The 25765-nt window shown below is 36.3% G+C and overlaps 1 protein-coding gene across 7 annotated transcripts in view; it reads left to right on the forward strand.

Annotated features, from left to right (window-relative positions):
* Dennd1a (DENN domain containing 1A) overlaps window positions 1-25765 on the forward strand; it is a 463821-nt gene that overhangs the window by 84799 nt on the left and 353257 nt on the right. The gene's annotated exons all lie outside the window — the stretch shown is intronic.

Here is a 25765-nt window from a genome sequence, read left to right on the forward strand (position 1 = left end):
TTACCTATACACACATATATATGTATGAATGTGTGTGTGCATATATGTATATATATATATATATATATATATATATATATATTTCTATTTTAGTAGTGTGACGTTTATATTGGAAAATTTAGAAAATAAAAATTTAAATGTAGTATAAAAGTTTCTCAGCACTCAGATATTTCCTGTGATTTCACATACACACACACACACACGCACACACACACACACACACACATTTGTATACAAATTTCAGTCTGTCTGTTTATATATAGATGCTGAATTTATTTTTCTGATAAATTTGATATGAAATGAATATTTTAAGCTGGAATACACATTACTAAAGTTAACTGAAAAAGAAGTAAAAAATTTACCTGGAACAATATCCATGGAAGAATTTGGTAAATTTCTCAAAATGCTATTCCTAAAAAGTTGCCAGTTTCAGATGGTACTCATATCTTTGTAGACATGGTGGTCTGTGGTATTCAGACTGTTCTAAAATATTTTTTTTAGTGGTATGTTTCTTTATTTTACTAAGTTGTTGTAACCCAAATACAAAAATCTTAGGACAAAAAGATAAGACAAAAAGAGTAGACCAATCTTATTTCTGACAAAGGAACTGACATGGATAAACACAGATAGGGTTAGTATTGCTTCAAGTATTTTTTTGAAATTTCGCAATAAAGATTTTGTATATTTTGGGTATAAAATGCCATTGTACTATTCAATATAACTCATAAATTAAAACCTTAATCCCAGAAAAGAATATTTATCTCATGTAAGATACAGAAATAGCAAAAAAAAAAAAAAAAGTTTCAGATATCTATTATTGCCTTAAAAAAAAAAAAAAACAAAACCCCAAACTTAAGTGACTTAACATGACAGTGATTTATTATTTCTCCTGCCTCTGTGGATTGGTTGGGCTCTCCCTGAACAGTTCCTCTGCTCCATAAAGTGTCAGCTGGGGTCATTCATTCACCTAAGAGCTGGCATTTTCAAGATGGCTTCACCCATGTGTCTTGTAACTTTACCTAGATGGCTAGAGTAGTGAGATCCTGGCTGTGTTTTCACTGTCCATGTGGCCTCTCTTAATTCAGATGTCTAGCCTTAGTTCCATGGCACATCCTAAAAGAACAAAAGGAGAAGCTGTCAAATCTCCAAAGGCCTAGACCCAAAAGGGGTCCAACATAATTTCTGCTACATTTTGTTCAAAGCAAGTCAGGAAGACAGCCATGTGGAGGAAGAGGAGAAGCAGACCTCTCAACCTGATGGGAGAAGTGGCAGGTGCCATATGACTGGGACTAATTGTTGTGACATCTTTGAAGGTATTCTACCATCCTAGTTTAAATAGACATTATTGATGCTTCCTTGGCCTTGTTTTGTTCCTCATTTCCACCCCCAGATAGTCACTGTCCCCATCCAACTTTTAAAGATTGTTTTCTAACTTTTCATCATCACTTTAGTTCTGCATGATTGATATGAATTTATTTCTTAAAATCTTTTAGTTTCAATTTAAAATAGTCATGTAATTTGAAGATTACTTATAAAGCTCATAAAAGTAAAAAGAAAATAGCTTGTAATGCCAATCCCTAGTTATAATCCTAATCTTTGGTTATATTTTGGAATGTGCTAACATAAGATACACACAGTCCAAATTTGTATCTAGCATCTCTTGTTCTTTGAATCTCATTGCTTCTTGAGTTTGAGTGACAGAGCTTCTGCATTGTCTGAATCTGTAGTTTTCAGTTCCTGAATTTTGGATTATAACCAGCAAGAATTTGGATTTGTGAAGGATTCATCCAAACATTTTTTGACTCTTTTAGGATGATGAGAATGTGGTGTGTGTGTGTGTGCGTGCCCGCTCATGTTTGTATGGTATGTAATTTTAAAAAAAGGTGTTGGAGGATTATGCAGTAATATTTCTTTTTAAAATTTAGAATGCAGAAATGGTCTCAGTAGATGACTGCTAAATATTATTCTGCAGCACTCTAAAACTGTAGTGTGCATGACAATTACCTAGAGAGCTTGTTAAAACACAGCTTCCTGTACCCTATGCCCAGAGTTTAAGTAGGTCTGGTGTGGGCCTAAAATTTTATATTTTCAACAAGTTTTTGGGTGATGCTGATTCTGCTGATCTAGGGACCACAATTTGAGAACTTCTGTACTGCGAGATTATTTTTAATGGGTGTATTGTAGTTCTTCAAATAAATGCATCATAATTTATTTAGTCAGTTCCTTATAAGATACTTAGGTTGAGTAAATAGTTTTGCTATTGTAAATAGTATTGTAATTGGCATCATTATGCACATTTATTAGCATTTCCTTTAGCATAGTTCTAGAAATTGAATTACCTGGTCAAAGGGTTGGCACATTCTTAAGACCTTTAGTATGTAATGCCAAATCATATTCCAGAAGGTTGTTCTCATTATATTCCAATTTGGAATATAATGAGAGGTTTAAGTCAACATTCTGAAGTCTCTGAGGGAAGTTTCCAAAGGGGACCCTCAAAATAATGTAACACTGAAATAAATGCATTGATTCATTAAATTTATTATATTTAAGAGTTAAAGTCATTTGAATGTAAAAAGCTGGCTAGCTAATATTACAGTTACACCTTGCACATGGATGATTAGCATTAAGTATACCTCTTCAGATAAAAGGATCTGTTCTTTCTCAAACCTCCCAATGTGTGGACCAACATGCTGTTTATTATTCATAATGTCCTACAGTGAAATCTCACTGTAATTTTATACTTCCTATTGTTATTTGGAATAAAGAGGAATTATCTGCCATAGGGATCACAGCAACACTAGGGAAGGTAAAAATCTTAAATTGAGAGGGGCAAAGATTGGATATCGGTCTTGTTCCTGCCACTTGCTTTGTGATCTTGGAGATTATCCAATTCCAAAACCCCCATTTTATCATCTCTAAGATGATATTACTAGCTTAGAATTTATATAGAGGGATTGGTTATTGCTGGAATCTGTGAAATGTTGCCAGGAGTGGTCTGTTCCCAGAAGCCTTGAGGGAGGACTGGTGAAGGACCAGTTTGTTGTCCATAGCCCTTTTCATCCTAAGGGCCATATTTTTGCCCCTGAGAAGGTGAAGGGTTAGTCTTGGAACTGATAGGTTCTGTGGTCTGAGCTTAGAACACTTCTTTATTTTCCTCTTTTATAGATTTACTATATTCCCTGAACTTTTTCACTGGATTTTTTTTTTTTTGGAGAATTTTTATGAATTCCAAAGCATGTTAAAAGCTCTTTGAAAATTGTAGAAGTGCTTTGTGAACTCAAAACAACATGATGTTTGGCTCTATTCACTCAGTGAAATTAATCACTCAGTGACTTCAAAGGGAGTATTGGAGGCCAGGCAATTGTTTATATTTGTTAACTGATATTTGTTTGTGAACTCATAGATGTTTAATGCATCAAGCATTCCTGACTTAAGAAAGTATTATATCATACAAGTTTGTAAAACAGATTTTGAGTTGTAAATTTCCCCAGAAATAATTCATCCTTGGCAATTTATCTACTTTGGTTACCCCATAAACCCATTTCACCCACTTTTTTGGGGGAGGCAACAGCTTGATGCAGATGAAAGTTTGGACATTGAAGTCATACAAGCTTGGGATTCAGTTTTGGCTCTGTCACTTAGTAGGTGCATACTTGTGGGGAAATCACTGAAGCCTCTAAGATTTGGTTTCTGCATCTGTAAATTAAGGATGATAGTTGCCCGTGTGGTCAGATTGTTACAAAGATAAGAAGGAGCATGTGAAGACGCCTTGGGGTCTTTGATAATTGCTTTGTTTCTTTCTAAGTTATTATGGCAGTTTTATTGTTACGTACATGTGCAGATTACTATACTGTCCCAAATGGCTAAATTATAGATATGTTTCAATCTCTCATTGTAAGGGTGTTATATAAAAAGGCCAAATAAGGTCCATTTGGAAAATTAGATCATAATAGTATGTATTTTTAGGAATTCCCTTAGAAATCATTGTTTTAATAAATTAAAGCTATTCCCCATTTTAGGGGATGTTAGTAGTTATTCCTGATCTGCAGCACAAAGGCTGTTTGCAATGATTGACTTTCTGATCCTTTCTGAGTTAGCATTGTGCCATATGATTACTCACTTGATTGTAATCAGGTGAGTTTATTGAGACAGTTATGTGGTCAAATGTGCATGGGGGGGTGGTGTCAGACTTACACATTTGCTGATTATCAGTTAGGAATACTGTTTATGCTAGTCAATGGTTCCTGCTGAACTGAAAACAGAAGGTGCATTAGTAGTCAGTGCTTAGATTGTATAAAAACCGTTACATTCACATCTGACACTGCAGGAGAGCAAATTATATCTTGAACGAACAATTTTAAAGAATACAGCTGTTTGTTATATTTTTGTTATGAAGATACTGTTTTATTCCCACCCTTTGTTTGGGTATGATTTAATTTCCTGCCTAATCCTATTGCTTTTTTTTTTTTTTTCCCTAGTGGAATTTGGTTTTTTGGGCTGAATTGTTTTTAGTTTATATTTTAAATGAAATAAGATTGTCAGTATTAGGAACTACTTTAAGGAATCTGAATTTTCTTTCAGCAAACTTGGAATCGTGGTTAAACTCAAAAGCTATCATTCATTGAATAATGTGTAATTGACCAATTAAAAATATGTTATTAGTATAGATTGTATTTCAGTTATTGCATCGTTAGTTTCCCTTGTTTAAGTACTGCTTTAGGTAGCATCTCTTGGACATAAGAAACTAGTGCGTGCATTGTTCTATTAATAAAGAAGGGGTTGTTCTCTGATTTGATTGCTGGAATTGTGTGAATTGGGGATTAATATTTTAATTCTTTTTTAATGTGACACTTTGAAAACTGCTACTTTGGTTAGTATGCTCTTTTGTTCCAAGGTCTCTTTGAGTCAGTTCCTATTAAAAATGAAATGTGAAAAACTGTATAACAATGAAAATATTTGAACAATACTTGCATTATTGTTGTATAGCTTTGAGGAAAGCCTCATACTGTGTCTAATTGAATTTATTATGCTTAATGCATTTTTTAAACTAAAGAGTACTTTTTTTGTTTACTTGACCATTGAGTTTACATTTTTAAGTGTATGTAAAATACACTATAAAGTATGTAGAATGCTGAAAATTTGCAGCCTGCAAGATAATTATACAGTAGTTACACTATAACATTTGTAAAGAAATACTGTGAAAAATTGGTTAGATTCTAGTAAATGGCTGAAGAAGAAGGGGTAAAAATATTAAATTAACATTTGCTTTCATTAACAGTTCCTGTGAGTTTTTTTTTTTAATTATTCATATGTGCATACAAGGCTTGGGTCATTTCTCCCCCCTGCCCCCACCCCCTCCCTTACCACCCACTCCACCCCTTCCCTCTCCCCCCTACCCCCTCAATACCCAGCAGGAACTATTTTGTCCTTATTTCTAATTTTGTTGTAGAGAGAGTATAAGCCATAATAGGAAGGAACAAGGGTTTTTGCTGGTTGAGATAAGGATAGCTATACAGGGAGTTGACTCACATTAATTTCCTGTGTGTGTGTGTTACCTTCTAGGTTAATTCTTTTTTTATTTAATCTTTTCTCTAGTTCTTGGTCCCCTTTTCCTATTGGCCTCAGTTGCTTTTAAGGTATCTGCTTTAGTTTCTCTGCGTTAAGGGCAACAAATGCTAACTAATTTTTTAGGTGTCTTACCTATCCTCACCCCTCCCTTGTGTGTTAAAGCTTTTATCATGTACTCAAAGTCCAATCCCCTTGTTGTGTTTGCCCTTGATCTAATGTCCACATATGAGGGAGAACATATGATTTTTGGTCTTTTGGGCCAGGCTAACCTCACTCAGAATGATGTTCTCCAATTCCATCCATTTACCAGTGAATGATAACATTTCGTTCTTCTTCATGGCTGCATAGAATTCCATTGTGTATAGATACCACATTTTCTTAATCCATTCGTCAGTGGTGGGGCATCTTGGCTGTTTCCATAACTTGGCTATTGTGAATAGTGCCGTAATAAACATGGGTGTGCAGGTGCCTCTGGAGTAACCTGTGTCACAGTCTTTTGGGTATATCCCCAAGAGTGGTATTGCTGTATCAAATGGTAGATCAATGTCTAGCTTTTTAAGTAGCCTCCAAATTTTTTTCCAGAGTGTTTGTACTAGTTTACATTCCCACCAACAGTGTAAGAGGGTTCCTTTTTCCCCGCATCCTCGCCAACACCTGTTGTTGGTGGTGTTGCTGATGATGGCTATTCTAACAGGGGTGAGGTGGAATCTTAGCGTGGTTTTAATTTGCATTTCCTTTATTGCTAGAGATGGTGAGCATTTTTTCATGTGTTTTCTGGCCATTTGAATTTCTTCTTTTGAGAAAGTTCTGTTTAGTTCACTTGCCCATTTCTTTATTGGTTCATTAGTTTTGGGAGAATTTAGTTTTTTAAGTTCCCTATATATTCTGGTTATCAGTCCTTTGTCTGATATATTGCTGGCAAATATTTTCTCACACTCTGTGGGTATTCTCTTCAGTTTAGAGACCATTTCTTTTGATGAACAGAAGCTTTTTAGTTTTATGAAGTCCCATTTATCTATGCTATCTCTTAGTTGCTGTGCTGCTGGGGTTCCGTTGAGAAAGTTCTTACCTATACCTACTAACTCCGGAGTATTTCCTATTCTTTCCTGTATCATCTTTAGAGTTTGGGGTCTGATATTAAGATCCTTGATCCATTTTGAGTTAATATTGGTATAGGGTGATATACATGGATCTAGTTTCAGTTTTTTGCAGAATGCTAACCAGTTTTCCCAGCAGTTTTTGTTGAAGAGGCTGCTTTTTCTCCATCATATATTTTTAGCTCCTTTGTCAAAGACAAGTTGGTTATAGTTGTGTGGGAAACAGAAACTCTTAAATGCTTTGGTGAAGTGGAAGGTGAATTTTCAAGAATATTCATATCATCTTTTGTGTTTTGTAACAATACTTAAAACCTAAATGACTATTAGTCGGGGAATTGATAAATTATGACTTACCCATAATTAGAGAATAATATTTAAATTAAATGAATGGATGCAATCTACTTGAAGCAACATGGATAAATCTCAAAACATACTTGTGAATGAAAAAAAAAATAAAGGGCTTTATCTCAGTGGCTTGTTTAGCATTTATAAGGCCTTGGGTTCAATCCTCAGCACTGCAAAAAAAAAAAAGAAAGAGAGAGAAAAAGAAAAATGAATTTTGTTGGGCGTAGTGGTGTGTACCAGTAGTTCCAGTACTCAGGAGACTAAGCTAATCCCTGAAGTTTAAGACCAGCATGGGCAACATAGTGAGGCCTGTTTTTAAAAGAAGAAAAAGAGTTAAAAATTATCATGTGCAGTATAGAAACAGGTAAATGTTAAAAGTATAAAACAACTTCATTTTGCTATAGCTGCATTCCTATGTATTAAAAGTATAAATGGGATGGCTACACACCTGAAGACAATGGTTATTTCTGGGAAGGGAAGGAAGGAGAGAATGGGATAAGTGTGGGAAATGGTGATTTAGTTATACTTATAAATAGAAAAATGGAAAAATTAGTATTTCTATCCAACTGCATCAACTGTTTGAACAGAGATACAAATGTGGCATATCCACACCATGGATTGTTATAAAGAGGATCCTATGCCTCCACATGTGGATGAACTTCAAAAACATGTTAAGTGAAAGAAGCAAGACATTAGCGGTCACAGATTGTATGATCCTGTTTAGATGAATGTCTAGTAAAAGCACTTCTACAGCAGAAGGTGATAGGTGAATGGTTGCTTGGAGCAGGAGTAGGGCAATGGATTAACAGTAAAGGGGCATGATAGATTTCATTAGGGTGATAAACGTGTTCTAAAACTGATTTATGGTAATGATTGTGCACCTGTTAAATTTACTGAGTTGTACATTTGAGATGGGTGAATTAAGTTATATGTAAAGTATACCAAAATGAAGTTGTAAGAATTAAATATTTGCTAAATCTGTATAGCAGCCAATATAAAAGTATTTCAGAGTTCTAGTTAAAAATGATTAAAGCTGAATGCAATGGTGCATGCCTATAATCCCAGCACTCAGAAGTCTGAAGCAAGAGGATTGCAAGTTTGGGGCCAGGCTAGCTTCATGGTGAGTTCCAGGTTGGCCTGAGCTACATAGCAAAACCCTATCTCAAAAAATATACATATGAAAAATAAAAAGAACACTTTTCCATGTCATTATCGTTCTAAAGTTACTTTAGTTTTTAAGACTGTATAGAGGTATAACAAAGATATAAGCGTGCATCTTGAATGTACAGTTTGATGAATGTGCACACCTGTGTGTGTAACGCCTACCCAGATCTAGCTCTTTTGTGGCACTCCACAAGGTTCCTTTGTGTTCTGTCCTAGTCAGTAGTCTCCCTTCCTTATTACTCCCTATGTCCCCAGAGGAAACTAATGATTTTGATTATTATCATTGAGTTTTTCTGTTCTTGAAATTCATTTACATGGGATCATTTAGTTTCTTTCATTCAAATATATCTGTGAGATTCATGTGGTTGCATGTGTTAATTATTTCTAATTGCTCTTCTGTATTTTATTGTGTGATTATACCATAATTTAATCATCAGTTAGTACTTTTGTTTTACTATTTTCAATGCATATTCTTGTACCTGTTTTTTTGGTAAACATATGCAGTTGGACATATACCTAAGAATGGAATTTCTGAGTCATAAGGTGGTTGTTTGTATAGTTCCAGTAGTGCTGTGAAATACTTTTCTTAATGTGCTTGAACCAATTTATTGTCCCTCTAGTATGACACAACAGTTCCAAATGAGAAGTTCCACATCCCCCTGTATCACCCTTAATGACCTTATAGTATCTTTTGACATGGATTTACCATACTTTATTTAGCCATTGCTTTGTTGTTGGGAGTTTAGATGATTTCCTATGTTCACTGCTATGAATGATGCTGTAATGAACTTCTTTGTAGAAATCAGTGACTTTTCATGAGTTCTATGGATGCTTTCCAAGAAGTAAATTTGGTGTATTAAAAGGCAAAGATATTTAAAATGGATTCTATTTGTGTCATGCAAAAAAAATTGTACCTAATTACTTTCCATCCAACCATATTCTTAATTATAAAGTATGTGAGAGTTCCTGTTTCTTTAGATCCTTCAATTTCTAGATGTTTCCACATTTCTAAAAACTTGGCCAATCTCATGGGGGAAATGACACGAGTTAGGGAATTGTAAGACTGAGCATCTCTTTGTATCCCTTTTCTAGCATCATTCAGGTGGTAGAGTATAGGATCAGGTATCCCATCTCCTTGGGACTTGCCTTCAACTTTGAAGGCTGTGAGGGTAAGGAAAGGCCAGGTTGATTGCTTACAAGGGTCTAGTAAAATTTTCTTTTTCTTTGTGATGTTGGGGATTGAACTCAGGTCCTTATTCCTGCTTAGGAAAATGCTCTTACCACTGGAGCTAAGCTTCCGCACCCTCCTCCCCACTTATAGTCAAGTCTGTAAACAAGTTGTCTTTACAGTTCTCATCACTGGTAATCAAGTGCTCTACTATTGAGTTGCATCCATAGATCTTGGTGTTTTCAGATCGGGTCTCACTGGGTAGCTCAGGTTAGGCCTGGAACTTGCTCTGTAGCCCATACTGCCCTCAAACTCAGGATCCTCCTGCCTCAGCCTCCTGAGAAGTGTACCACCACCACACCTGGCAGCTAATTACTCCTTAATGGGAAATAATGTATTTCAGTGTTCAGACAGCCTAAATTCTTAGGGCAAAATTAAGTGGTATGTAGCTAGCCACTGCTGTTTAAATGTAGAATCTTACTTCGTTCATTGAAAAGACTTTAAAATTGTTTTCTGCCTTTTTGTGAGAAGCTCATTAACTATATAGAGTGGCAAGCCAAGGGAAGATGAGAAAGAAGTGCTTTCCTCAGGGCCATTTTCATTCAAAGGATATTTACAGACTTGGATGTTTTACCAAAGCAATGAATTGTCTCAGGATTTTAGATCATAGAATAACAGAAGTTTTTTATTTTCTTGCTGCACTGGGGTTTGAACTCAGGGCCACACACTTGCCAGGCAGATTCTCTTACTGCTTGAGCCACTCCACCAGCCCTTTTTTGTGGTGGCTTTTTTCGAGATAGGGTCTTGAGAACTATTTGCTTGGGGCTGGCCTCGAACTGCAGTCCTCCTGATCACTGCCTCCTGTGTAGCTAGGATTATAGGTGTGAGCCACTCATGCCTGGTCAGATCATAGAATAATAGAAGTTTATAGTCAAGAAAACTCATTAGTCAACACTTTCAGTTTATATGTGAAAGAAAGCTGGGGTTAGGTAGAGAAGGTCAGGAAGTAAATGGAAGATTGTAGTCTGGTGTGTTAAGTACTAGGGCAGAGGTGTGCACAGGGTGTGTGGCAGTGAAGGTCCAGTTGAAGATGACAGAAGCTACTATGCCATTCTGGTTAGTTCTGTTTCAGAAAAGTAGATTCCTCATGTTGCCTCTTGGCTTCTCACTGTGCTCTCATTTCAAGTCTCACCAAGTAGATCTATCTGATGGGCAGAACCCAAATCACATCCAGAATCCTAGTTGCAGGGGCCTTTGGAAAATAAATTTTTAGCTTTGCAGCCTGAAGAGTACTGCAGGGCTTGCATAAGGGTTGTAATCAGTCCTCACAATGTTTGGAATCAATGCATAGGAGGACATCTAATCTGCTGGTGGGCACTAGGGGCAGGTCAGAGCTTTCACTGAATTATGCTAGCAGGATCTTAGCTGAGACTAGAAGGATAGAATTGAAGATGTCTCATCTTTTCTAAGGAACTTTGATGAGTGGATCCCCATAGCTAGTGTTTTATTCAGTCCATATAACAGTAATTCTCAAAGTGTGGTTCCCGGGCATTGAGTATCAGCATTACCTAAGAACTTCTTAGTAAGGCAAAATTCTTGGGATAACACCCCAGACCTACTGAACTGAATCCAGCCCATTGGGTGATTTTGGTGCAAGCTCAAGTTTGATAACTTCTGCTCTAGAAGCACAACAATTAAGACTATAGTTTTTAGAGTTAAATCTGTGATTTTAAATCTTGGCTTTTACATTTACCCTGGGTATGATTGCAAGCCAGTGATTTTACTTCTCCTTGTTATCTGAGGACAGCAGTGCTTATTTTGCAAAGTTGTGAAGCTTAAGTGATAATAACAAGGTCCATACTTGTCACACTGTGTGAAAGAGAAAAGCATTCCATAAAGTCTTTTTGGAGAAGAGTTGGCTAGAAGTATTCTTCGATCAGTCTTCTCTGAGAAATTTACTAAGAGCAATTCAGAGTAGAATTCAATTTAATGAGTATGCTTGGAAGGTAGCCTACTCTGTGCTGGGCACTGAACATAAATGTGGAGCACTGATGGTGAAGCGACTGGGGTTCTGGTATTGGGAGCAGTTAGTTTACTTATTGGAGAGACCTATACTTAGATGAAAAATGCAGCATCTAAAATACTAATTGATTAGGTGCAGTCAGGCACTTAGTAATTTATGCTGCACAGTGAATTGCAGAAGCTTAGGAGGCAGTCAGTCAGTACAGGTTGAAGCGGTCAGGTATGGATTCCTGGAAGAGGTGGATGGGGACAGGATAGGATGTTTTGGGTCATTTAAATCTGATTTTTTCAGGAGCACATTTCTTTATTTGCAAAGTTCATTTATTTAAAAAAATTATGAGCCTTATTAAAAGTGTAGAAGATAAGGAAAATCACATATCATCACCAAACTTAAAGGCTTATGACTTTAAGACATTTTGGTGGGTTTTAGTTTTGTTTTAAAAACATTAAAGGTACTAATTGTTAGCTAGGCACCAGTGGCTCACGCCTGTAATCCTAGCTACTCTGGAGGCAGAAATCAGGTGGATCATAGCTTAGAAGCCAGCCTGGGCAAATAGTTTGCAAGACCCATCTCAGAAAAAACCATCATGAAAAAGGGCTGGTGGAGTAAAAGAGCACCTGCCTAGCAAGTGTGAAGCTCCAAGTTCAAACCCCAGTGCCACTAACAACAACCAAAAATCCAACTAATTATTATTAAAACCTTTGTACTCTATTTTGAGTTAATTCTTCATAATGCAATGACGATAGTATTTTCCTGTTATTACAGATACTACTTAATGGTGAGGTAACTATTATGCCACTTGAGTTTATTACTGTTACTTTTCTAGTTTTTGAAACAATGCTTGAAGCAAACATTAAACAATTACTTCATGGGCTGAGGGGTGTGTGAGGTGGCTCAAGTGATAGAGCACCTGCCTAGCCAGCACAAGAATTACTTACATTTCAGATTATTTGCTTGTGATAGATTTTGAGATGTGGAATAATTAGAGTATAGAATATGGACATTTTTTATATTTTTGCCTCTTTCTTTCATTTTAAAAATTAGCATATGCTAATTGAAACAATGGCTTTCATTGTGACATTTTCATACATGTGTATAATGTACTTTGATCATATTTACCCCTCATCACTCTTTTGTTCCTCCTCCCCAACCCCTGCTGTTAACTCTATTCCCCAAATAGTCCTCCTTTACGCTCATGTTTTTTAAATCTAGACTCCACATATGTGAGAAAACATTCAATATTTGTCTTTCTGAGTGGCTATTTTGCTTAACAAGATGATCTTCCATCCATTTTTCTGCAAATGACTTACCTTCATTCTTCTTTGTGACTGAATAATACTCTATTGTGTATATATATCACATTTTCTTTATCCATTCATCTGTCGATGGGCACCTAGGCTGATTCCATAGCTTAGCTATTGTGAGTAGTGCTACAATAAACATGGGTGTGCAGGTATCTCTGTTGTGTGTTGACTTGCATTCATTTGGCATATGACCAAGAGTGGTAAAACAGGGTCATATAAGAGTTCTTTTTTGCAAAACCTCCACACTGAATTCTGTAGAGAATGGACTAATTTACATTTCCACCCCTCATCCTCACTAGCATTTGTTGTTTGTATTCTTGATGGTAGCCATTCTGACTGGAATGAGATGGCATCTCTGTACTTTTTTGGTGGGGATGTTACTGGGGTTCAAACTTGAATCATACCTTGAGCCCTTTTTGCTTTGGTTAGTTTTTGAATAGGGTCTTGCTGTTTTATGTCCAGGGTGGCCTGGACTGTGATCTTCTTATTTATACTTCCTGCTAGTTGGGGATGACAGGCTTGTGTGCTACCATGCTCAGCTTTTATTGATTGAGCTGGGGAATCCTCCTGATCTCTGCCTGCCAAGTAGCTAGGATTACAGGCGTGAAGCACTATGCCCAGCTTTAATGTTGTTTGATTTGAATTCTTTGATGACTAAGGATTTGGAACATTTTTCTTCATATTTATTGGGCATTTGTACTTCTTTTGAGAAGTGTCTGTTCAGTTCATTCACCCATTTATTAATTGTATTATTTATTCTTTTGGTGTTTAATTTTTTGAGTTATTTGCATATTCTGGATATCAATTCCTTGATTAGATGGATAGCTGGCAAAGCTTTTCTTTCATTCTGTAGGCTGTCTCCTCACTTTTGTTTCCTTTGTTGTGCAGAAGCTTTATAATTTGATGCAATCCCATTTTGTCAGCTCTTGCTATTATTTCCTGAGCTATTGGAGTCCTGTTCAGAAAGTTGTTGCCTATACCTGTAGGTGCTTGTGATCAAACCCAGGGTCTTGGGCATTCCAGGAAAGCACTCTACTAACCACTGCGGTACATGTGTATCCCTTGGTTTTTTGAGATAGTGTCTCAGTAAATAGCCCATGCTGGCCTTGAACTCACAACCCTCTTGTCATTGCCTTTCAGGTACTGGTATTATAGGCATAAACCACCATCCCTATCTTATTCTTAATGTTTTTGATAAGTGTTAAATTATTTGCCTAGAGTATTCTGTTATTGTCTCTCCTCACCGACAACCCCCCCCACCCCCACCGCTTCCTTCCTTCAATCTGTATTAATATGCCAGGCTCTATTCCAGGTACTAGGGATACAGTAGTGAACAAAACAGGCAAAAATTCTTACCTTTATAATGCAAACATCCTAGTAGGGACAAAACAAGTTAAGTATGTGCATTGTAAAATGCACTAAGGAATAAAATAGCACAGGAAAAGGGAATAGGAATGGTGGGGGTAGGGAAATTATAATTTTAAATAAGGTGGCTTAGGTAGACCACATTGGGAAAGTAACTTATAAATAAAGGTTTAATAACACATTCCTTTGTATTTAGCTGAATGAGTGAGCAGCAAGGGCAAAGGCCATGGAGTGGAAACATGGCATGCATGATTGCACGTGGACCAGTGATGCTGGAGAGAGAGTAATAGGAAGAGAGTTAGGCTGTGGGGAAGGGAAGACATTTTAGTGTAGTACTGGACATGAAGTTTTACAGGATTCCTCTGGCTACAGTTTTTAGGATAGACTGTAGGAAATTGGAGGCAGAAGCAGGGGTAGAAGGGATTATGGAACATGATGGTGGCTTATTCCAGCTTGGTAGTGATAGAGATGTAGATAAATGGTCAGCATTTGAATTTGTATTAAAGCTTTAGTTGACAGGATTGGTGGGCACATTGAATCTGAGATATGAGAATAAGACCAGGAGTTCAGTTCTGGACAGGTTAATGTTGAGGTGTCAAGTGGAGATGTTGAGTGGGCAGTTAGAAAATGAGTCTGGAGGTGGGAGAAGTCTAAGATGGAGAGGTAATAATTTTTTTTAATAATTTTTTTTGGTGGTACTGGGGTTTGAACTGAGAGCTTTGTGCTTGATAGGCAATTGCACTGTCACTTGAGCCACACCTCTGGCCCTTGGAGAAATAAACTGAAAGTTGATAGGACAGGGAATATTTGTATTTGAAGTGATGAGAAAAAGACCAGCAAAAGAAGACATCAAGGAAGAAAAGTGAAGAATTACAAGGCCTGAGCTCTGGGGGTCATCAATAGGAAAAGGTCAGCAAGGAGCCTAACGAGAAGTCAGTGGGGAAGGAGAGTGGGTGCTCTGGATGCCACAGGAAGGAGTGATTCAAAGAGGAGGAAGCAATCATGAAGGTGTGAGATGGTGCTTACAGGTCAAGAATGAAGATTGATCATTCATGTTAGAAGAAAAAGATCAATGGTGTGGCCACTGGTTTGTGAGTGGTTTCAGAGATGTGGTGGGTTGAAAGTTTGATTGGCATGAGCCCAAGAGAGAGGGAGGAGGGAAACTGGTGGCAGTGATCAGATACAGTCTTTTAAAGAAAATAGTTACAAAGAGAATAAGAGGAATTGAGGGTAGCTGCTGGGGAGTGGGGTTGATCTTTTAAAAAAAATATTTGTGGGAATAATAACATGCTGTGTGTTGATGAGAAAGACCTAATAGAGAGGTAAAATTAAGTAGGAAAATTGGTGGCGCTGTATCTTGAGTTGGTGAGAGGGGATGGGATCCTCCTTCTCAAGTGAATGAGGGTGGCATTTGTAAGGGCAAAGCCAGTTCTTCATGTAATTGGATTAAGGCAGAGGCTGTGGGGCAGAGCGGGTGAGTTGGTGGAGGCTGTGGAAGACAGCTGTGGGAGTTCTCTTCTAATTGCTGTTTTCTTGGCAGAATGGTAAATAAGAGGACAGAGAGTGCTAGAGACTTAAAGAGAGGTGAAAATATAAAATAGTCACTGAGGACAGCTAGAGAGTGAATGAATGAAGGAAAATGTGTAGTTAATTGAGTTGTGCTAAGTGTTGTTTTTGTCCAACCACAGTCAGCTATGGGGGTACAGGTGAACAGTTACACTGAGCAAGTTGGGGTTTAACCAAGCAAGGATGACAGAATGAGAGGCAGAAGGGGGTTGAGGATGTGTGTAAAGGAACAGTTATGATAACAGAATGTAAACTGGGTGAGGAAGCTAGTGTAGACTTGTAGCATATAAAGGGAGTGCGAAGATAGTGTGTACATTCCTATGGACTTGAGGAAGTTAAGTACTACAGAGAATGAACCAGAAAGAGAGAGGAGATAGGTCAAGGCTGGAGACTGAGATGCTTGAAGTTGTGATTCCTGAGGGAGTTTCAGTTACAGGTGACTGTAGAGTTTTGTGGATGACCATGTGAGTGAGTTGCTAAGGTGGGATTAAGGACAAGATTGTTGGAGGTCAAAGAATGAAGATTTGGAAGGATCATCTCTGAATAGTAAAATCCATGACTGTGGTGCTCCCACAGTCTCCCACTGAGACGTTGAGTCTCAGTGAACTAGGATCCACAAGATTTAATAAATGAGGAGTGGCTTTGTGATTAGTAGAGGACAACAAAGCAGAGTAGGGAGGGGGTGTAGTCTGGTGATGTGAGGGTAAATCTATGGTTTTGGAGGGTAAGAAGAGAGAGTGGCCAGTGGGAGGAGGGGTAGGGAAGAACCATCTACTACTTGAGGGAGCTCCAGAGGAAGTCAGCTTTGGGTGGCAGTAAGAATATAAAGGAAGTTTATGGAGAGGAGGCTGAGAATTTGCTGCTGGCTGACCATGAGCACCAAAAAGCAAAGAGTTTCCAGAAATGGGGAACAACACATGTGAGTGTGCTGTGCATTCACATGTTCTCACACTATGCTGTTTCCTTGGCAGCCTTATTAAAAATTCATTGCTCTTTTGATGGGAGACACCTTTTTTTTGGTCTTAAGTTTCTTTAAAGTGCCAGTATGATTGAGCATTGATTCATATAAGAATATACAGTTGGCTACATTTATACATTGTGATGCTTAAGCACATATTTTGAAAGACTCCAACTTGAAGACTTTGAAGCTGAGAAATATGACTATAGCATGTCAAATTTTCTGGGAGAGTAAATTGAGAAGCTGGTTAAACTTGGGGATTAATGTTTAAGAAATATAGATGAAATTGGGTGGCTTGCTCATAATGGCTAGAATAAGAACTCTAGACTGTTATGACTGTTTTACAATATAAAGGTCTTGAAGTATATGGAAAATGGTATAGGTCCTCAAAAATTTTAATATAGAATTACTATATCTTATATATACATTTTGGCAGTACTGGGCCTTGAATTCATGGCCTCATGCTTGCTAGGCAGGCGCTCTACTTCTTGAGCCACTCCACTAGCCCTTGTTATACATTTTAATGTAGAATTACTATATTGATGAATTGTAGAATATTTAAGAATTCTGCTAAGGGGCATATGCCCCAAAGAAATAAAAGCAGGGTCTTGGACAAATACCTGTACACCCATATCCATAGCAGTACTATATACAATAGGCAAGGGGTGAAAGTAACCCAAGTGTTCATTGGTGGAGTAATGGATAATAATAGTGTAGTATATACATATAATGGAAATTTAAAAAGGAAAGAAGTTCTGTTGCATGCTACAACCTAAATGAACCTTGAAGTTATTATGCTAAGTGAGTTAAGCCATCACAAAAGGACAAAACTGTATGCTTCCACTTACATGAGGTCCCTAGAGTAGTCAAATTAGAAGAGAAAGTAGAATGGGAAGAGGAGATAATGAAGAGGTGGCGTTCATTGGGTTCAGAGTTCCAGTTGGGGAAGATAGAAAGTTCTCTAGATGGATGATGGTGACTGTTGCACAACAGTGTGAATGCACTTGATGGCACAGCACTCTATACTTAGAGATAGTTGAAATTGTAAATTTTAATGCCATGCATATTTTATCACAATAAAAAAGGTAGTATAGGATATAGACACTGCTTCTCTGATGGTAGAGATAGAGGTAGGCAGCACTGTTCCAGGGAGAGAGGAAAATTCTTGTATAAGGAAATCTTGTTGGCAGGCATAGTGTATTCCACTTGCAGGGATGTCGACCTTTATATGTCCCCTTGCATTAGTTTGGTCCTAGCACAAGTGTTCTTAGTGTGGTTTAGTAGTACTTGGAAATACATTTTCTTAACTAGAAAACACTTTTTTCTATGTTTTTATTCGCTCAGTTCAGCAAATGTTTTTTTTCACAGATGATACAAGAATAACCTCTAGCTTTCAAAATTAGATAAGTTTTTAATATGAATTCACCTTTTGAATACTGTATTTGCTGGTTGAATTGAGTGCTACTTTGGAGTCATCTTATTTATATTCTGAATTTGGCAAAGGAATTTAAGTAGAGGAATTGGAAAGCTCTCATTCATAGTCTGCTAAGGCCCATTTTATGACAGCATGTTTTAGTTACTTGTCCAGATGTATTCTTATTGTTGAGTCACAATAATGACTAGAAGACAAACCAAAAGGAGGGCATAAATAAATAAAGCCAAAAAGATAGCCAGTGTTGGATTCTTTGGAGTCTCATGGATCCAGGCTGAATCCCAGCTCTGTTACTTAACTCTGTTTGCTCTCAGTCAGCCTTACTTTTCTTATTTATAAAATAGGGATTCATGGCTCTACCTGGCAGGGTTGTTTTGATCAAACAAGGTAAATTAAACCATCCATGGCATTGACTGGTATACACAGGCATTCGTAAGTGGTAACTGGTAGTATTATAGTTATTACCATAAAAATATCTAGTGGACCTCTATTTCTGAAACCCAGTCTGTAAACTTAGAAAGCAAAGAAATTAGCAGAAAGGTCCTTCAGTTTATACAGATTTACCTCAGGGTTTCTTGAAATTTGAGAGTGTCCCTAGTGCATTTGATGTTTACAGATCATTAGCAAACAGATGCCTGGAAGCAAATAAACTACCTGAAGGATTTGAAACCAATGTAGAGAAAATCAGTTTCTGATAAAGTTATAACATTTCCAAGTAAGTAATAGAAAGCAATGGGAACATTTCAACTGAGTTTATAAAGGTTTATTTCAGGAACACCCATATTTCCAATTTGAGACATACCTGTTTGTGACCATCTTATTTACAGTGCTTGCTTATTTCTCCATTGGGGTTAACATAACAATTAATGTTTGTTGTATATTTGCACATGCCAATGTGATCTTTAGGAAGCCTATAGCATTCAAAGTCTTGTTTTCAACTGGATGTTTTGAAATTGGCCTTTTATCCACTTGGGATACAGGGTATTTAATGAGTTTATTCTGTTCTATTCTGTCCAAAATATTTATTGTATTTATAACAGACATTTTGTAAGAGACAAAACTAGGTAAAACATGGGACCTGACCTTACAAAATACCTCTCTGTACTGTGTGCTGTTCAGAAGGGGGTGTGCAGCAGCATGGGATGAGCCTTGGTCTAGACCTGGACTCTGTCCCTTCTCTACCACTTCTTCCTGGAAGGCTGTGCTGTTCTCTTCTGGTAAGGCTCTATGTCCTAAGGTAATCCTTAGTATAACATTCAGCAAACCCAGTGGTAAACGCTTATTTAATTCTCTGTGTTCTGCAGTTGGGGTTAGTTAGCCCCTTGGAGGACAGGAGGCTATGGCTTATTCATCAATTGGGCCTGCCACCTCAGAGTACTTATACCACAAATGACAAGTTAGAGAAAACCTAGACAAACCTATTGCTTTCTTTATGCTAAAATGATATGATAGTCCCAAGAGCATAGCTTTATCATGAAGGTAAAACCAGATTTTTTAAATAAAATGTCTGTAATTGTGCCAGCACATAGTAGGTACTCCATCAGTTGTTTCATATTTCAGTAAATAATTATCTCTTTTCACCAAATTTGACAGATGTAATTTATTTCTAAAGACCATATGCAATATGTTACCTTTTTAATCTTTAAAGGGCATAGCTGTCATTTAGGTTAAGTCTAAAGTAATTATTCATTTTGCCATAAGAATATGACAATTAGATTACTCATTTAAAAAGATACAGGACAGGAGTTGGGTGGCAGTGTGTAGCTGAATGGTAGAACACTTGCCTAACATGCATGAGCCCTTGGGTTCAACCATCAGCACTGCCAAAAAAATCCCAAATAACAAAAAGATAGGATAACTGTTTACTCATTACATGAAGCCTGAGATCGTAGATATTAGAAAAAGATGACTTTCATATGTATATGTTGCCTATCAATTTGATAGGCTTTAGGAATTAGTTCCAAAAGTGGGACCAATTAAAAAAAACTATTTAAATTTAAATAATGATGAAAGTTGAAAACTAAAATGCAATAAGGAAAAAGGTAAATGTAAGTAAACATATCCTTCTGACTCCCTCCCCTGCCCTATGTAACACACTTTATCCTCTTTTCTATTTTAAAGCTCCTTTTTGAATTTTACTTATGCTTGATTTTTGGGTCTCTAGGACATAAATTTGGTTAAGGATCAGATTTATATTTCCTTTATAGATGAAGTTATGAAAAATATTTCAAATTCTTAATAAGTAGTGAAATTTTCTGGTTAAAATCTTTCAGCATTCTCTAGAAGGAAAGATAAAACTCTAGATTTTACTATATAATGTCAGTGGACTCATTATTTGTAGAGCAGCTGATGCATTTAGGACTTCTTGAGTCACTTAATTGGTAACTGTACTACATTCATAATTCCAACAGAAAACAATAGGTCAGTGTCTGCTGTTTATGCATGCGTAGCCACATTGGAGCAGGCTATGTTGGAAAGAGTATGTTATTCTGGGGAAGAATCAGGCATGTGAATGGGTTTTGCTTTCCTTCCTTGAGTAATGCTATTTATGTTTTTATTATAGGTGTAGGTCACCTATTTCTATATTATCAGGCTGGCTGCTGTGAAAGAGTATTTAAAATTCCAGTGTTGGGAAAAATGCTAGAATATAATCATGGTTTAAAATTGAGACCACTAAATGTTTTTATGTCTTCAATCTTCATGTTTCAGGGCAAAAAGTATGTGGAGTACCTTTTCTTAAAGTAACAAATTCCATTTGTACGTGGAAACTAAATAAAGTTTCATTTGAAGTACTTTGAAATAATTTTTTTTAATTAGACTCCTTTGACATTTAGGGTCAAATTTGCATTTTATAATCAGTAATCAAAAAATAGGAATTTTTAATTTAAAAAGTTAAAAGGAAAGAAAAAAATCTTGTTCCATTGCCAAGGAAAAGGAAAACATGTTGGTGATATATTTATGCAAAATATTTGAGACATTCCTTTAAAATGTTATTTTTAAGAAGTGAAATTTAATTATCTAGCAAATTTAATGGTGTTCAGTTAAAATGCTAAGCTAATGATGAGCTGTGTTGCAGTGTAAAGTAAGTGGAGTCGAATCTGTGTAGCTTCACTAGGTTTAATGGGCAGCGTCTTTAAAGCTCTTTATCTGGCACAGTCCAGTTTTGTAATCATACTCTCAGGAAACCTTAATTCTAAAGTTTTATTTCTGAATGTGTTTTGGGAAAGATTGAACTGGTCCTTAAAAGGTAGTATAAGTTTTTAGACTGTTTTCTGAGTCTGCACGTTTTGGCGTATGAAATAGAAAATGCCAGCAGGAAAAGAAGAGTGGAGTGCACTATTATCCTGTTTGCAGCATATTCCCATCTTCTCATCTGGAAAATTAAACCTGATTACAACTTGGATTAACATTTATGGTTATGGGAGAGGAAGATAGTATCTTAAACTCCATGAAATTGAACAATGAGATTGTATCCTTTATTGTTAACATTAAAGCCTTGCTTTTTAAAGGGCAGATTTTTTATAATTGTTAGTTTTAAAGGTGTTCAGTATTTATCTCTTATTGACTGAAATATCATAGAGATAATGATTGGATAAATTCAGTAGGCATTAAATGCAGTGTTTTCTGTCTTCATACCTAACATGTTAAAAGTGAAAGCAGCACAGATTCCTGTTAACTGCTACATTTGCAGCTTCTCTTAAATTTCCTAAAAGAGTTCCAGTTATAGAAGTTACTGACATTTGGTTCATATGCAGTTGTTGCACATTTCATACAAAATGAAGTCAGTGTATTTTTCAATAATCAATTATAAATATGTCATTCTTTATTTGGTATGGTGTGTCTGTGTGTATGTGTAAGTGTACACATACTAGTTACTGATGTGCAAATGAGTCTTCATACATAACCATGGTACTTTTATGAATTATTTTGTATTTCTGTTGTAAAAGATCTGTCTACCAGGTTTTCTAGGAACTTTAAGCCTAAGGCAGAATCCAAGGATTTGGAGCCTGTGTAAAATAATTTATAGCACCTTTCCATTAAGTCTTTCCCAAACTCTTATTCTATTAATTAAACATCCTGTGGCAACGTGGTGTATCTTATTAAAGATTTATAAGTATGTATAGTAGAAAACTAGAAAACATAGACTATTGAGATTGAAGAAAATTAATCTTTTTTAAAAAAATAAAAGAACTGAAATAAGACATACTTGTTCTAGGGCTTGGTTTTTTCCTGCTGTGGAAACATAGCCTTTCAAGCATGGTCATGTTCTCTGCTGGAAAGAGCGAGCTGTTGGAGTCTTACCTTGTGAAATGTCTGTTTTAGATGTGGAAATGCTTCTTGTGGCCTTCAGAAGTGGTGCATCCATGTTTCCGTGAGGAAAGCCTCATGGATGGCTATGGTGCTGGGGGAAGGCGGTGGCCTATCACGTTGACATGATGTGAAACCTTGTTAAAAGTCAGCTAGCAGCCTCTTTTAGGCCTATTTGATTAAAAGATATGTGAACTTTACCAGACAATACATATTGTTGGCAAGGTATTTTAAGTGTACTTGAAAGTATTTTCTTGGAAAGTTAAGAAATTGATTTTTAAATTTGTAAGAAACTAGTACTTAAATGAGGACAAAGTTGCTGAGAGAGGAGGACTAGGAAAGAAGAGTGTTCCATGAACCATTTTATTTAATTTTTTAGTTTTCTGTCAGAGACAGTTCTTATAAAACAAGGTTGACATACATTCATGACTCTGTTCTTACTTCCAATTGTCTAAGCAAATTGTTACGTTACTTTCTTCCATGGTAGTACAATGATCTGCAGATTTTTGTGTTGAAAGTTAGTTATTTAGTGACACTTTATTTGGCGGTGAGAGTATGATTGTGAGAAGGGGTTTTGGAACATTAGCAATTATAGCATTGATGGTGGATAAAGAAATAGATATATAAATATTAGACTGATGCAGTTTGCCCGTGTATGTTATTTTCCATATAAAGATATAGAACATTTCATAAAATGTTCCCAGACCATTTAAAACTCAAAGAAATGCAGCTGACGCAATGAAATACATAGAGTACTTGTAAAAACATACAGACACGCAAGTGGATTGCTGCCAGACAGAAAATTTAAAGGCGGTTTGCTTAACTCCAGGGTGCTAGGTTTTGTGCATGTGCCATGCTGAAACTGTTAGTAAGGCGAGTGTTGTGTTGCTTGAGAAAAGCAGATTGTCTTTGGGCCTTTTTAACTCAGATGTTTCCAATGTCGATATTTTGGTGACATTGTGACATGGCGATCAACTCAATGTGAAAAAAGGTTTCAATCTCTTTTGCAAAATAGATGTTTTAAGAAAATTCAAATAAATTGTTTGCAGTCTCTGTGTTAATTTTTTACAAAATGGCTTTCATAGTTTTATTAACTATCAAACTGAATCTTTGAGCAAATTGAATGGAACTTTATAGGTTGGACTGTGGTCTTAAAATGAATTGCCTTTTTTTCCTTTTAAAGTATTTTAGAGAATGTTAAGGACCCATTAAGTTTGCTTACAAAAAAGTTTGGTTTACAAAAACCTTAAAGAAAACAAATTCTGTTAAAATTTGGGACTTTAGGGATATTCTTGGGACAGTTGAGGGAATTTAGTTGGTGTTGTTTATGTTAACTATATTGAGGTACAGTTGGGGTACTGTGCTTAGAATGATCTTCAGCTTGGTATGCTACGGTCATCTTTACCTTCAGTCTGCTAAAATAGTTTGATTTTTTCTTTGCATCTATTTTTTCTTTTCTTTGTTTTATATATAAATAAAATACATTTTAAAGTGATGAGTTTATTAATATGGTTTCTTATTAATAGAGTTGGTTAAAGAGATTTAAAAGCTTTTTCCACCTATGAACACAAAATTTACTTTTTTAAAATTGAACAATATACCACAAATTTTGGTTTCTGGTATTTATCCCTTCACAAAATGGTAATATAGTCTTTGGTTTTTATTTCTGTTGATAATTGTAGTTTCCATGAACTACTGCAAAAAAAAGAGGATATGACATTAAAGATTTATACAGGAGTTATATCTGTGTGAAATTTTGTAGTTGAAGAGTAAATGTTAATCACATGACAATTGGAAGAAAAAGAATAAACTATAGATGATTTTGTGGCTTTCCCAACACCTGTTTTATTGTGTTCCTCAGTGGCTTAGAGCCCGCATTTCTGTTTGTTTGTTTCTGGAGCCAAATTTTAAGTTACTATGTATGCTTTAGGAATTAGAGCCACTGTGCTTTTTTTTTTTCCTTTCTTTTCTTTTTGAGGACCTTCCCTTCTCTTCTCACTCCCAACCCCTTACCATGGCACACTTAGAGGTTTGTTGGGCAATAGTTTGTCCTCTGCATCTTGCTAGCTAATTCTTTCAGCCTAGTACATATGAGTTGACCATTCCTAATTTAGAAAACTGAAATGCTCCAAATTTCAGAATTTTGGATTAGAAATGTTCAACCAGTGAAGTCCATGCAAATATCCCCAAACCCCAAAAACTCCAAAATCTGTAACAGTTCTGGTCCCAAGCATTTTGGATAAGGGATACTTAACCTGGACTTTTCCTGCCAGGCTATCAGTGCTCTCTGCCCTCCTGGCTCAGGAGAGCCATGTCCTTATGTGGTTTCAGCCCTTTAGGTCAAAGCTAGGTGACTGCTTCATCATTTGGCCCACAGGGCAGCCTTTAATGGCACTGCAGGAGGCATTGCTAGTAGTTGAAGATGAGGGTAAAGAGAGATATTGATCTCTTTTTAAGCCAAACAGAAGGAAGCACAAGAGTCAGAATGGTTTGCATATAGTTTCAGCTTTTTTTTTGCCCAACCCATATTGAGAAGCTTTAGTTTTGGTCTTACTTTTTGAATATTTCTGCTTTTGGTATTAATCTTAGTTTTTAAGAAATAACATCAATTGGCTTTAATGACTTGAAAACTGTTATTTATACAATTTAAATGCAGTAAGCAAATAGGCACTTCTTTTTACTTCTTGATTCTTCACTGTGTTCTCTGTTATGATTTGAACCTTTACATGGATTTATTTACATTCACAAAGAAGTTCGTGCTTTAGCATGGTTTTTTAAAGATAGATATAAAAGTGAGTAGTAGATATTGTGAGATCACTGTTAGAGGAGAGTCCTTCAAATACTGTGCTTTTGCATAAACTTTTTGCATTGACACGTGATTTCCCAAATAGATACTATTCTGATAAACCCCTTTATGCATCCGTGAAGAACCTGATCTTTTTATTATTAGAAAGATTGAATGTTTTCTTACTCAACAGTGAAATAGAGGACTGATAGTTTTTAATTAGTATACTTCTGTGTTGACTTACAGACATGCCTCTGGATTATCTTGCAATTATAGGTTAGAATCAGGTGACCTCTCTATTCATGCCATTCTAAATAGATTGTCAGGAGAGGTCTTTTTACAGTTTCTGAGCAAGTCTATGTCAAATAGAATGTTATTTCTCATATCATGATACTTAGTTTACACTGATGAGCAAAAGTATTGGGTTCTGTTTTGAAGAAAATTTTTGTTTTAGCTGTATTTTCATGAGTTCATAAGCACTTGGTAAAAGATATTTTTTATTTTTAAAAGCACCAAGTTTTGCATTTGTTCATGGAAAGACTTTTCTTGCTGTCCATTTCTCCCCAGTGTGAAATTAGTGCTTAAGGTTTATCAAGGTAACATCTGTAACGATGAAAAGGAGGCTGCTGATTAGAGAGGAAAAGTCAAGCAGGTTTAAGACTCATTTTCTCTGGAAAGATAT

The sequence above is a fragment of the Castor canadensis genome, chromosome 13 (genome assembly GCF_047511655.1).
Source record: "Castor canadensis chromosome 13, mCasCan1.hap1v2, whole genome shotgun sequence".
Taxonomy (NCBI): domain Eukaryota; kingdom Metazoa; phylum Chordata; class Mammalia; order Rodentia; family Castoridae; genus Castor; species Castor canadensis.